We start from the raw sequence: 14,967 nt of genomic DNA, 5'->3' as shown, positions 1-14,967 counted from the left end.
CCTCTTTTGTCTGTTGACTTATGTAGGTAAATAAGACTACCCATCTGAAACAGAGACATCAACTTCTAACATTTTTTTATAAAGTCATTCAAAAGGCTAATGTAACCTTTTCTTGGCCAGCTCCATATTGGCTAGTTGGCCATCTGCATCATTTTGTTCCCATTGCCATTGAGTTTGAAATTTATGTGAGAGGACAAATATGTTTAATTTTGATGGTTTTCATTTTTTGTTCCAAGGAGTACTTCTCTCTGAGATGGGCTTTTTTTTTTTTTTTTCATTTTATCTGCCACTCCTACTTCAATGTGGATCTGTTGGAAGTGTCTTGCACTCTTCCGGATAGCTGTTTGGTTTTCTTGGTAAAGTCAAGAAACTGTAATTGTTTTTTTCCCCTGCGCTATTGATTCATGAGGATATACCCCTTATTCTGCAGTTTTCAGCCAAAATTCTTTAAATTTCCAATAAGTCTCCCTTTATTCCTTTTTTCTTTTCCCCCATCTGTTATAGATGCCATTGCTCACCGTGCTTTTGAATCAATGTTAAATGGTCTTAAATACACTTCCCTTCTGTACTTTCTACGGCACATTCTCTTTTTGTTACGCTACATTGCTTTATTATTCCACTTTCTTTTGCCCCTGTCCTCCTTGTTTCTAAGTCTCCTGCCATTTTCATCCTTTGGCTTTCCTATTTATGGCCTTTCAAACCCTCCCAATGTTTTGTCAAAATGGAAAACACTTTCCATTTCTTGTGCATATGGGGCACTGGTAAGATGCTTCCTGGGACAGGATTGTCACACATGGTTTGTACCCCATTGACATGAGAAGTCATTTTTTTCAGCAGGATAACTTACTGGAAGTGTTTGGCCACTGAGATATCTTAACAAGGTCACAGCCTATTATTATTTCCTATTCCCCACTCCCTGTGACCTGACCCATCCTATTTGCTGACACCACTGCAGCCCTAAGAGATAGGGATGGACAAGACTCAGGTTTCTACAATGCAATCTTTTATATGAACTTATTACTGCCATTCAGAATTCCCACAGCTGTCCCAAGATAACTGACTGACTGAGACCTGACAACCTGACTGTCTAAGACCTGTCTGATCATTGCCATACAATTTCTGCAGACCACTGGTTCGCCTGAGTCCCCTACGGCCTCTGATTTGGTCTATAATTTTTAAATTTCTCTGTTGCATGTAGTAAAGTTAAAAGACTTAATAAATCTTCTGACAGCTCCTAAAAACACCAACTTAGGCTCTGAACATTGAGGTATTTCATTTACTCATAAGTTTTCTGGCTCCTTTTCCATGCTTTCTTCTACACCCTTGTTAAACTAGGTTCTTTTAAAATGCCTCAGCTAGAGAAATTCTTGCCTCTCCAGGCTCATACACAGTTTTACATTGGTTGGGATAATTGGCAAGAGTTTTAACACATTCCTTATTTATAACTGCTAACAGTTTGTTAGGACAAATACCTAAAGCCTTTTTAAAAATCATTGATCTTTTAAATGTTTTTTATAACGAATAATATCCTGTGAACAGTAGAGCATATATCAGGCTTATGAAATACTGGCTCTAGTATCTTCTTCTGTCAGTAATTTTTTACTATACTGTGATGGTGTTCTGAAAGGCAATATTTACCATAACCAATACACTGGGACTGCAAATATTTTTGCTGGTGGGGCTTCTACATCCTTCTGTTCATCACTCTCCCAGTGACTTTTGCATACATGGACCAGTTTGCACTGGCAAATGGGTAAAAGACTGTTTGGCTTCTTTCACATCTCTGGGCAAGGCAGGGATCCTGTTGCCCTGTATAGGGTATGGTAAGGATTGAGGGTGAGGCAGTGAGATTACCCTGTGGATGATGGGGGTTGCAAGGAGGAGCTGTGGTTAGGGACAGGGGGAAGAACTGGAATCACTGCCATGGGTAGGGTCATGAGCAATGTAGGGAGGATTTAACAGAGTTACAGGGGGACACCTCTGGGTTATAGGAGACTGCTGAAAATATGGCAGTGGACACCAGTGAGACGAATAGGAATATGAGGGTAGCTGTTAATACTGCGGAAAGAGTATGTGGGTGAGTTAGATACAATCTATAGAAAAACAGGCTTCATTATTTCTGCTCTTGCAGAACAACTATTTAATCTAAACCAGAAAGAAACACAATAATGGGGTTAGCAAAAGCAAAATCAATAAAAACATGGGTGACTATGGCCTTGGAATCACCAGCTACATCAGAGCATCATGACTTTCTCCAGAGTTTTTCCTTTATTTTTTTAAAGCTTTCCAAACCAGTCATGTCTTTTGAAAGCCTAATCAGTTCAATCTTGGAGCTGCCTGGGGGGCAAAGCTCACATCTGAATACAAGGCTCATACTTTTCTCAAATTAGTGAGTATTTGGATTCAGTCGAGACTGAGATTGAGCTCATCTCTAGAAACTATATGAAACAGCCTGTGGAAAACACAGCTCACACACCTCATATTTTTTAAATGCTCTATCATCTGAGACTATTAGATTTTTTTTCCCACTACACTCTTACACCATATCACTGAGTAGCAGATGGACAGTGGGTGTGGGTATCTTCTCCCAAGTAAAAAATGATAGGACAAGAGGAAATGGCCTCAAGGTGTGCTTAGATTGGATATTAGGAAAAATTTCTTCACCAAAAAGGGTCGTCAAGCATTGAAATAGGCTACCCAGGGAAGTGGTTGAGTCACTGTCCCTGAAGGCATTTAGATGTTTAGATGTGGTGCTTAGGGACATGGTTTAGTGGTGGATTTGGCAGTGCTAAGTTAATGGTTGGACTTGATGATCTTAAACGTCCTTTCCAACATAAATGGTTCTATTATTCTGTGACAGAAATCACCTACCTATTAATGTTAAGCATGAACATAGCATTTCAGTACTGTTTTACATATTTATTGGAGTTTGAAAATCTTATTCAATATAATTGTGTCAAAACGGGAAGTAATTTAGTCTCAGTAGGTGGGATTTTTCCAATTTAATATAAAAGGAGACTAATAACAAAGTCTAAGGCTGCTTGTGTAATCAGTATGGGAAGAAACAGACATGTCTAGGGACAAAAGGATCTTAGACCCTTGAGACCAAACACTCCTTGGAGCTACCTATTCTCTCAGCAGATAACAAAGGGAGCCTAAATGAATACATTAAACAACAGGCCTTTAGATATCTGAAGTTTGAAGAGATTAAGCCCTTTTCTGTTATAAAATTTAGGAAATAATGAAAGGACATGACAGCTCGCAATAAAGGTCTAAGTGAAGGAAATGGTTGAGGAGGGTTAATATGTGTTTTAAACAAGACACAACAGTTCATGAATCTCAAAGCATACAGACTTCTGGCTAGGACGTGTAGCCATTTTATGCAGTCATATGAAAAAATTCACCATGAGTTGAAAAGGCAAAAGTTGTAAAGCTGTATGCATTCTCTAGGAATTACTGTTTTTCTCTTCCCCTTGACTTTTTTTCCTTTTCCTTTTCCTTTTCCTTTTCCTTTTCCTTTTCCTTTTCCTTTTCCTTTTCCTTTTCCTTTTCCTTTTCCTTTTCCTTTTCCTTTTCCTTTTTTCCTTTTCCTTTTCCTTTTCCTTTTCCTTTTCCTTTTCCTTTTCCTTTTCCTCTTTTTTACTTTTTATCCTTTTCCTTTTCTTATTTATTTTCTCTTTTCTCTTTCTTATTTTTCTTTTTTCCCTTATCTTCTTTTTTCCCACGTTCTTTTTCATTTTCTTATTTTTTCCTTTTTTTCCTTTCTTATTTTTCATTCTTTTCCTTATTTTTCTTTTGCCCTTTTCCTTTTTTCTTTTTTTTCTTTTTTCTTTTTCTTTATATTTTCTCTTTTTTCTTTCTTTCTTTCTTTCTTTCTTTTTTTTTTTTTCTTTTACCAGAACTGAAAGGAACACCAAATGCACATTCCTCTTAGCATTTCAATGAATTCTGTGGGGGATGAATAGCAAGCGTGTACATAACCACACACATATGTATGTATAAATTTACAAGCTACAATATCCAGACATCATGAGGCTCTGCTAATAATTTTCTCAACCTTGCCCAGACTGTAGCTACATTTATGATCTGGAGATTTATTGATTTTAGTTATTTTATCCCTTCCATAATAGGAAACTACCCGCTGGACCGTTGACCTATTCTTGTTATAAATATACTTTAGCTTGCTCTCATCATAACACTATCCCAGGCATCTAAGGTGTTGTTATGAGGTGTGGTGTTATAAGGAACGTAACCATAACAGAGTTTTAAAGTAAATCACTTAACTCTTCCAAATGAGTGTTCTTCTGCACCCATTAGCTAGTGGCACAGATTTTGTTCTGCCAAGTGCATCGGGGCCCTGATCCATCTCAAGAGTTTCTAGGTGCTTTGGTAGCACATATAATGCATCAAAATAATGAAAGTTGCAATTTATAGCAACAGTGCGAACAGTACTAGCCTGAACAATGTGTCACTATGCATCTGAGAGACTTTGCTAAGGCTGCTTGCCCCTAGGACCTCCAGTTTCCAATGGCTTCCACAGACAATCTGGAGCTCATCCTTCACAGTGGCCAAAATGCCCCAGGGTCTGAGCCCCTGGAAGTGGCCAGTGCTCTTACTCGTGTTATGGATAATAGCATAGCCATGGAGAGCATGTATCAGTGCTTTTCATCTTTGGATGGCAACACCTAAAATGCTTGCTGGTTTTTAGGTGCAGATAGCACTAAGGGCACAGACTATTCTGTATCCTCTACCACACTGAGTCAGATCATGAAGTTTAAATACCATCCTGCTCACACTCTTGGCAGTGACATGTCAGTGTCTGTGAGGAGCATGGTAGTTATGGGCAGTCAAGAATATTGAGAGTCCAGCAGTCACTTAGACAGCTGTCCACATACAATGAGTTCATTCCTGGAGCAACAGACAGTTATAAATACCAAGAAATTTTCTGACTAGCCTATGTAAGGGGTGACTCTGGAAGTCTATTGTTTGCTGGCTGTGCTGAGAAGTTGACTGAAGCTCCACGTGATTAAATTTCCATTCCTATAAGTGGGAAATTTAGCCTTTAGGTCAACTGCATTTTGGTAACTGAAGCTAAGGGCCATGACTAGGAGGGCCAATGTGACCATGTCAACACCAGACATGCCTCAGAATCCAGCATGGAGCCTCTGGCACAGCTGCAGCTGCTCGAGCATCAGCATCAGTGAGCTACAGGATACTCAAGAGAAAGTAATGAGCTAGGCACTGCTAATCTCATTCTATCCTGATGTTATGGCCACTGTTTGAAGTATTTCCCTCTTCCCATAACCTGCATCCCAGTTCTACACAAGTTTTGAGCAACAGCTTTTCAACCCCGTTATGAGAGCGCTCACTATTGATATATAATTAAGCTGTGAATATACATTCATTGTGCTAATGCCTTGTTCCCTTTACCTTTCTAGATCTCCTTTTATTCCCCATAGTGAGGAATCCAGCCTTACTTATACATGTTGTATTTGTAGTCTTATGGTAGTGCAACTACTTTTTCAGTGTAACAGCACTGCATGTCAGCAATGCATTGTGACAGCAAAGACAACAGTCCGCACCAAACAAGAATATTCATTAAAATAGCAAATTTCTTTTCTTGGGAGAATAGCAAAGGAGTTTGATTTACATCTAATGCTTCCATCTGAAGGTGCACATCCCATGGCTATAAAGAACATGGTATTTTTCATTTCTCCTTCTTACCAACATTTAGTCTATGAGAAGTGGCATATGAGCTGGCATGATCAGGCTACATCAGTGTAACAGATTACCACTTGTTGGCTGAGCCTGAGCAGTAATTTGTCACCCATGACAAATTCATTGTGGTCAAGCCTGTGCCCCTGTCCCATGGGTCTCTGAAATAACATCTAAAGATTAAACTTCTGTGTCTTCAGACTTCAGACTAAAACAACATCCAGAATAAAGGTAAATTAGCCCTGGGAAGTGGGAGGGTATTCTGGACTTTTCTTCTTAGTTTTTTTCCCCTACATTCAACTAAATAAGAAGAAATAAAGTATTCCTAGCAGTCACAGTTTGAACATGTAAATAGAAAAGAGTATAAGGATTGGAAAGAAAATACCGGGATGGGTTGGGGGTAGACTTTTAGGAGTGTATTGACCCAGATTCCAGTCTTCGCTCTAAACACAAAAGTGCAGTTGAGGGGTCAGTTTGATTTCTGCTATTTGTAGCAGTGTGACAGTCTGGAACTGTAAAGAATCAGATCCTTCGAATTTACTGTGATTTGTGCTATTGCTTTGTTCTGTTCAGTGGTATTTATATACTTTCAGAAGTAAATTTAAATCTACCCAGCATCCTGCTGAGCACAAAGCATTGAAAGTCCACTTATCCACCACCTACTAGACTCAAGCCCTGCCAAGGCACTGCACCGCTGCTTCCAAGATGCTTATGAAAATCTGTGTAATCATTTAATTTATTTTAGGAGGTGTTAGAATAGCAAAGGTAAAATAAATATTATCCTTGGCAGCCACACAGGATAGGGCATTATCATCACCCATGGATGGTAATATTCTTGAATTGATTAAATATATTTGTGGTTTAATACTCTAATGAATAGGTCTAGGCTGAATTACCTAGTGTAGTGATATTTGTAGGAAAGAAAAAAAAAAAAACAACTTTGTTTCAGCAGAGGAGAACATCAAGGAACTCAGAGGAGAATTTGTCATGTTCTTAAGCGTGAAAAGCCAGAGTATAAATACAATTATACATATGTGGAACTAGTGACTGCACTTCCTCCTTGTAGGGTTAGATATAACAATAGTTTGGAATTATTTTAGCTTGAAAATGGAAGATTTAGTCCAAAATGGAAATTAAGAGAACAAATCACTTCATTAGTTCTTGCGTTAAAACATTGCCTATAATTGGTGGTATTATTGTTAATTCCAAATTGAGACCTATGGAATTTCTGTAATGGTATTAGAACATATCTGAATCTTGAAAGATTGACATTTCAGAATTATTTCATCATCCTTTGGGTCTTGTTTGTATTACTTAGGGAAAAACTTTTGATTGAGCCAACATACAGTATGCTAAATGGTAAATATTAAGAGCAGTAACTGAAATCTGACATTCCATTGTTTGCACTCTTCCAAAAATACATGAGCCATTTATACTTGAAAAGTGCAAATAGGGTTTGAGAACATGCTTTGAAAGAATACCGTCCATTTACATCTGACCTAAACCAAGCTTATACCAGACATAATCTGAAAACAAATGTTTCCGTGGGGCTTCAAGTCCCCCCCACCCCTTTTCTTTCTAAGATATGAAAAAAAAAAAAAAAAAAAAAATTTAAAAAGTATGTGAAAAAAAATCACTAAGCAAGAAAGAAAAAGTATACATTAATAATTTAAATATGAATAAATATGAATAGGGAATGACTGGCATGTCCTGATGGGTACATTGAGGGATGAAGATGCTGAGCTGTGGCCATTAAGCACAATGCAAGAGCATTAAGAGTCGTGCCTTAGTATGGTGGCACCAGGGTGGGAGGGAACCAAATTCTTGGTTGTCATAGCATAGGGACCTGGACATGTTGATGGTGTGCCCCAAGTGCTGCCTGCTCAGCTTCCCCCACCGCACTCCCGCAGCTATGTGTATGTCTTCAGTAAGTGGAGGATGAGCTTTTCTGTCCCTCCAGCTCTCCACTACTGGAAATCCAGTCCTAATTTAACCTTTTGGATGCAATACTGAAATAATTTGTTGCCTTGACAAAGGCAAAATCAACAGCAATCACGTTTCTGAAGGACCTTGGCAACATTTAGAAACAATGAGAAAAAAAAAACATAATGCCTATTTTATCCCCCCTCTCTTATTTAGCCTTCCTCACCATGCATTCTGGACGCAGCAGAGTTGTACTTGCTGGGTACAGAAATGCCAATAGTCACCATGCTACTACAAGAGTCTTAAGGGTGTTCGTGGAGCCCTTCATAATTCAAATCTCAACTACCTTTCTAAAAAGGCAAAGTTTCTAGCTGTGGGGCTGCAAAAGAATGCCTGAAAACATGAATCCCTATTTTGGATGCATATGCAAGAGCTTCTTAGTTATTATCACTTTCCAGCCCTGTAATTTTTCTTAATCAAATGATTTGGGGTATCTGATTGGAGGTTGGAGGGCTTTTAAACATTAGAGTTGGCAAAATCATTTTATATATAAGAATACATTCACAGCCTCCCCATAGATGAGACCAAGCATGTTTTTGACCCTAGAATCTTCTGAATTTAGCAATTAATTTGGAGTTCAATGCCAAATCAGGAAATCACCAAAAGATTATGCAATTACCTTGCAGAAGGTACCAACTTAGCAGTTTATCCTGCAAGATTTCTGCCCTCCTGAGTCCATCTGATTACATCTGAAAACAGTTACTGTTTAACTAAGGACTCCAGAAAAAACAAGGGAAACTGTACAGTTAGGATTCGGTTTGGCACACATTTCTGCTCTCACAGAGCATCTATTAATGTTTGATTCTCCCTGTAATAATGGACCACGAGTGGCTTTGGATTCAGATCTGAACTGCAGCTCAATGCTACACAGCCCCTATGTTATTTAGTAAAAACCACTGAAAGGTATAAGACAGAATATAAATCATTAGCATGTTTCTACTCCACTTTGTGCAGTTTTCAAGCCAGGCTGTAGTTTTTACATCCGTTTTTGTTAACTCAGCAGTTTTCATGCAGCTTTCCCTGCATTGGACCATCTTTTCCTATGATCCAAGGCACCTAAAACTAAAATAGGTGAATAAACAAGTTGTAATTCAAAACTAGGTCACTAGGTGGTATATAACTGGAGATGCAGGGAAGTTAGGATACGCAAACAGTGATTAGTGCAATGTAATCATCTACGCAAAGGCTCCATTTCATTAAAGATGTGTTAGAGCACACATCCATGGCCATCTGTTTCTATTTTGCCAGCCCACTTGATTGGCCATCGCAAGCATTCCCATGTGTGCTGAAGCATTGTTGAGCAGAACATCTGGCAAGAACCGACACCGCCGTTAAAAAAACATGATAACAACAGAGGCATTAAAGCAAATACATGTACAATAATTTCATTGTTGAAACCTCTACCAAGGCAGGCCCATTGGTCAACAAAGTGAATATTGAAAATGCTCCTTTCCTAAATTTTTGCTTTACTGGGCATGCTAACACTTCAGTAGGAAGACACTTCAGTGAAATGGCTTTTTTTTTTTTTTCTTGGTCCTGACTTTTGACATTGCTCAGAAGGCAATCAAAAAAAATTAAAGCATTTACAAGGGAATGAAAAGCATTAAAGCAAGACTGAACTTTTGACTAATTTTCCTGTATTAAATGGAAAAGAACATATTCATGCCATATGTTGTCAGAACATAGAACAACTGCATTCTACAAATGGAACTGAAAAATCAAAACATCTGAATCTTTATCTTGGCAAAATAAAGAATAAGTGTTGAAGGAACCTAATGATCTTTTGGGAGTGAGAAAAGTTGGTCTCACTGAAAATGGATGGAATCCCTCCAGATTTACACTGATGTAACTCCAAGCAGAATTTAACCAAAGTTTAGTCAGCAAGTGAATAAATGAATCTATTTACAGCTGCTTTTAACATAGCTTTAAACTTAGTGAATAAGCCACTGTTTTTTTCCCGTTTACATTTTTGAGGATAACTTTTACTGGCACCCCATGCTGCAAAAAGCACACAGCTTAGAAAATCAAGATCTCTTCAGACCTCCTATATTTATTGATTCCTATGTCCATCTATTTTCTTTTTCTTCACATAGATTAAGTCCTTCCAGACTAGCCAAACATTTACAAGAAGATAGAATATGGACAAGAGATATGTCTGTCCTAGAAACTGAGCTATGTTTAACATCCTTAAGCAAACACAGGTGACATGCTTGTCATTTGTCTGTTTATGCATTTCAGCATTCACTGCAAAAGCCAAGCTAATGTACATTGATCTCACTTCTTACGTTATGGCGTGTAAGAAAAAGCTAAAAAGCAAAATGTGTGTGCACAGGTCCAACATCTCCAAGCCCATGGCACAGGAGCAAAGTAAATAATGCCAGAAAAGCCTTTTTGGTGACACGACCATAGTATCTTTCAACTAGTTACTTAAAAGTGTAAAACCTGAGGCTACAAGGGTAAGAACCTGCCTCTATATGCTGACCAGCTTCATTGGACTATGATGCTTTACCCCAGATTCCTGTTATGATATAAAGAATATTGCTAAAAAGAAGGGCATGCAAAGTTTCTATCCTCTTTCTTCTGGAGAGTACAAAAATAGCTTAAGCACTGTCTTTTCCTGTCCTCAGCATCATTTAATTTGCTAATAGTGACATAGTTTAGGATGATGCTACCTGCTACCAGCTGGCAGCCAACTGTGAGGAGGACTTAGGGGAAGGAGAAGGGATAAGACCAAGATGCTTTCACTCATTAACTCTCAGTGCTGGAAGACAGGGAACAGAGTTCACTTGTATATGCTGTCAGGGACCATTACATGTACCCGATACATGTACATATATGTACATGTACATACATGTACACTGTTGCTGGTTGTGTCCACCCCTAGCAAAATCCTTTCATTCCACACGAGATCACTGGAGAGGTCAGAGTTTGCACAGGTGCCAGGTTAGGTTACTCTCTGTTCTCAAATATACTGGTTGATGTGCCTGGCTGGTCTTTAGAGGATATGTCCAAGCTGTTTTGGATGTCCCCGCCAGATCTCCACTAGTATAAACTGGCTCACATCCCTGTTGCCACTCTGGAGGGGAGTCGATCATGACATGAGCCATCCTCTCCTCTGTATTTTTGGCTGCTTCTTGGAGGAGACGGTTTGGTTTGTTCCACAATCGAGCCCCAGAGCAAGCTACCAGTTACACAGAGGTCCTTGGAGTTAAACAGAGTAGTAGTATAGTTGACAGAGCCATCACACCCGCTTCAGACTACCCCAGCTGCTTGGACCTGGCCCCTGTTACTACTTTATAACCCCTGGCAGAAGGTAAGGCAGAGTTGTTTTTACTGGCAAGAACGAGATATGGTTGTAAGGGAAAGTTACTATGCACACAGAAGAATGAAGATGGACGTTTGCACTAAAAACAGAGTGGTCACAACATAACTGTTAATAACCTTGGTGAATGTGATCATATTTCCCCCACAAATGCTTCTGCTGCCCGAGCATCCAAATCACTCATTTTTTCTCCCAGTGCCAGAGGCACAAGTCACTGGGATCAACATCCCCTCTTTGTTGAGAACTGCGGTGCACGTGTCTGCCCAGCTGATTACAGGTTGGATCCACCACTTGAGCAGCATGGAATATTTGCTTCAGAAACATTAATTTACTACTGGAGTAAATAGTTTGCCAAATTATTTATTCCCAGATCAAACTCACACCAGTTGAAAGTGTTGAGCTCTTTAACCTGTTGTTCTGAATGCAGCATCCCTCCAGCTCTCCAGGAAAGGCACAAATGGAGGTAAACAGATGCTCTCCTTCTCCCGCCTTGGCTCCTCTGCATGGCTGAAGTTCCCACATCATTTCTAGTATTGAGTTCCCACATTTTTTTTAGTGCTGAGTTTTGGATCAAGGCCCCTAGTCTTCCTGCAGCTGTAACAACAGCAGCAATTTAGTGGTAAATTCTGTCAGAAGGATTATGAAATTCATTGACAAATGTTCCTGTATAGTGTGTCAGATTTGAAGCAGATTTGAATGGGAAAAATAGCCTTACTCCAAAAAAGAGTTTTTAAAAAATGTGCAGTATGTTGCACAACTATTTGCTCTTTTTTGTTGCCCAAGGAACCATTTTTGGTTACATTCACATTTCTTTTGTCACTGGTTTGTTGGACTGGGTCTGGTGGTGAGTGATGGATCTGGTTTTATGACATTGCCAAGGGAGTCCAGAGGTGTGAGATAGGAGTTCTGGCACTGTGGCCTAATAAAAAGGGGGAAAAAATGTATTAAAAAAGTGAATGTAGAAGGCCTAATAAGAGTTTGAGAGATGGAATGGGGGTTCTTTCTTTCTTTCTTTCTTTCTTTCTTTCTTTCTTTCTTTCTTTCTTTCTTTCTTTCTTTCTTTCTTTCTTTCTTTCTTTCTTTCTTTCTTCTTTCTTTCTTACTTTCTTTCTTCCTTTCTTTCTTTCTTTCTTTCTTCCCCCTAAGTAACTCCCATTTATCATGGCCCTTGGGATGGCAAACAGCCCTAGCCATGTGACTGCATCTTTTCTCTTTTGTGATTAAAAGTTTGGTGTTTTGCTGTATTTGTGACCGGCAACAGCTGATTTAAAAAATAAAACCAAAGCAACAAACCAATTCATTCTTTAATACATGGAACCTGGCTGTTCCTGCCACTGAAGTGGGAAGAAGAGATAGAGAGTATTTCTCTGTACAAAAGAACAGTAGCTTTCCCAGTATGCTGCCAGGGCAGAAGAACCTACAGAAACTCTCAAGTTCCACAGCACATTCAAGAAACGATTTATTTTTGCCTATCCATTTTTAGGATATTTTTTTAAAGTGCTCAGATTTGGCTTAACTCTGATCCCACTGACTTCAAAAAGAACAGTAATAATCAACTGCTGAATTCTCCTGCAAATCTCACTCTTAATTGTTATGCAAGAAGAAAAAATGCAGCCTAGGAGAGCAATGGGTCACGTAAAGAAGGTGAAATGGAAGATCTCTAGACTCCTAGTTTTTTATTTATAAAGTACTCGGATGCAATGGTGAGTCAGAGGTATTATAGCAGCAGAGCCTGGTATCATGTACACATTATATATGCCAACTAATTCTCTGCCAGGGTAAACTGGGAATAGCTAAGATTTCTTATTTGGGAAAGAGATCAAGGACTTGGGAGCAGGTCATATTTCACAGAATGGAAATATGTACTTCTGGGAGCAGGCTGCCTTTTTCTTAATGCAGGCAGCTAAATAAAAAAGCTGAAAAAAGAAAAAGGAGCGGCCAGCCTATGACTCGTGAAGCATATGTAGCTCACAAGCCGTGCAGGAGTTGTTTCCTAAACTGAGGCTGCTCTGCATGAGCAGCAGCAGCAATGTTTTGGTGGATTACTGGGATGCTCAGGGATAGGAAGAAGGGACCATCAGAGGCTACAGCAGCTGGTGGTCACTGATTATGTCAGGATTCTGGCTGCTTCCTTCCAAGTGGAATGGTTGGACACCTGCAGAGCATCTGACACCTTGCAGTGTTCTTTCTACCCATGGCTTTTGGAGGTATGTGGTATATATGCTGGGCTTTTCAACAAGGTGAAGAGCTTCACATACTTAGTGGGGCATCAGGGAAGGTTGGTGACTCCCATTTGTTATAAACCCACTCCCCTCGTGGGAGCAGCAGACACAGTAACAGCCGGTTGGTCCCCCACGCACTCTACAGAAGACAGTAGCTCCTGCCCTGCTCACTGTCTACTGATACAGATGTCTCCGTGGGGGCAATGCTTATGGCAATACGGGATTCCCACACAGGGAGTAAATCTTTCATGACAGACTAGCAGACTTAACCCCTGCAGGTACATATTCTCCAATGTTTGGAAGAGAGGTCTCTTACAGTAGGATACCTTAGCTTACCCATGGAAGTGCTTGAAAAAAGCTAAGTACAGGTCTGTCACTATTCCATCATACATATTAGATAAATTGACCATAACAACCTGCCTCCTATCTCTGGTTGTTTTCTTCTCAAACAAGCATGATCCAGATGAATAAACTCTGGAACACATTTTTGGACCAGTATGAAATGGCAGAGTCAAGCACACCATCTCACTCCTTGATACATTGCCATACATTTTACATCTACAGTGATCCTGGGATGCCCTTAACAAACAATGCAGTTTCTGTCAGTAAACTTATGAAGTAAAAAACACGGGAATTTAGAAGAAAAGAATCAAAATCTCCTTCAGAAAGGCATTCTTCTAGATCTCTGTTAAGTTACCTTGCCTTTGTGAGCTGTCATTGAAATCAGTGAGGCTTTTGGTAGGATGAAGAAGCACACACTACAAATTGTGCGAGCTGATCCAATGCATCAGAGAACAGAATATATTCTGATCCTGTGTGACAGCTATACCTGGGGGAATTACTCAGGATGTCCCCTGGCTCAGCTGCCTCTAAGTGTTCCCTGCAGGTCTGGGGAGTCTTGCTGTTTGCTGGTGTTATTGTTTCCACATCAGAGTTGCATGAGAAATGGTCCAAGTTTCCATTACAAGTCACTTATCCACAGGTCCTTTGGACTGAATTCGTATCACTGTACCCTTCCAGCCTCACTTGTGAAGCCCCTGAAAAGCAATCAGAAGCACTTTATCACCTCCTCCAGGAGGCATATTCCCACTCCATTCCAGCAAGCTGCTGCTGACTCCAGCATCTATCCCCGTGTACAATGGGTGCTTTTTATGAATGTTGTCCAAGTTGTCTTTTGATAGCTACAGCACTACTTTGCGTACTGTGAATGCTTAAGTAAATATATTAACCTCAGATCTGTAACTTCACAAAGCCTCATTATAGTTTGTATGCTTCACTGAAACCTTACCCTGTAGTACTTAACATCTGTGATTCAGAGTGTCAAAGTGTTAATCGGCTCGCATGATCAAGATTAAACAAGTAGATTATTTTGATATTCTTCAGTAATATATTAAAAGTGAAACATGATCCATTGGCCCTTGAGGTCCAGTCTCCGCACATGCAATTATACAAGGAGTTCCCTGTAAAAGTGATCTGGAGAGCTGAAAAAAGCGAGTCCTTCCCAGATGTGGTCTTAGCAGTGGTCCATAATACATGACATCAATGAGTTAAACTAAGGAAACTAGTGAAGGCCAACATCTCGGTTTTAAGTTTCAGATGAGGTTTTTGCTTATGCCCACCTCAGGAAATGAATATTGCATTCATAAATTGTTTTTCTTATCCAGGAGATGAACCTTAACTTTTTCATTCAGCCCTAGAGTATTAGATTTCTTTAACACTTTGCCA

This window comes from Athene cunicularia (assembly GCF_003259725.1).
Source record: "Athene cunicularia isolate RWA chromosome 3 unlocalized genomic scaffold, athCun1 chr3_part1, whole genome shotgun sequence".
Classification (NCBI taxonomy): Eukaryota; Metazoa; Chordata; class Aves; order Strigiformes; family Strigidae; genus Athene; species Athene cunicularia.
Note: the sequence above shows the minus strand (reverse complement) of the source record.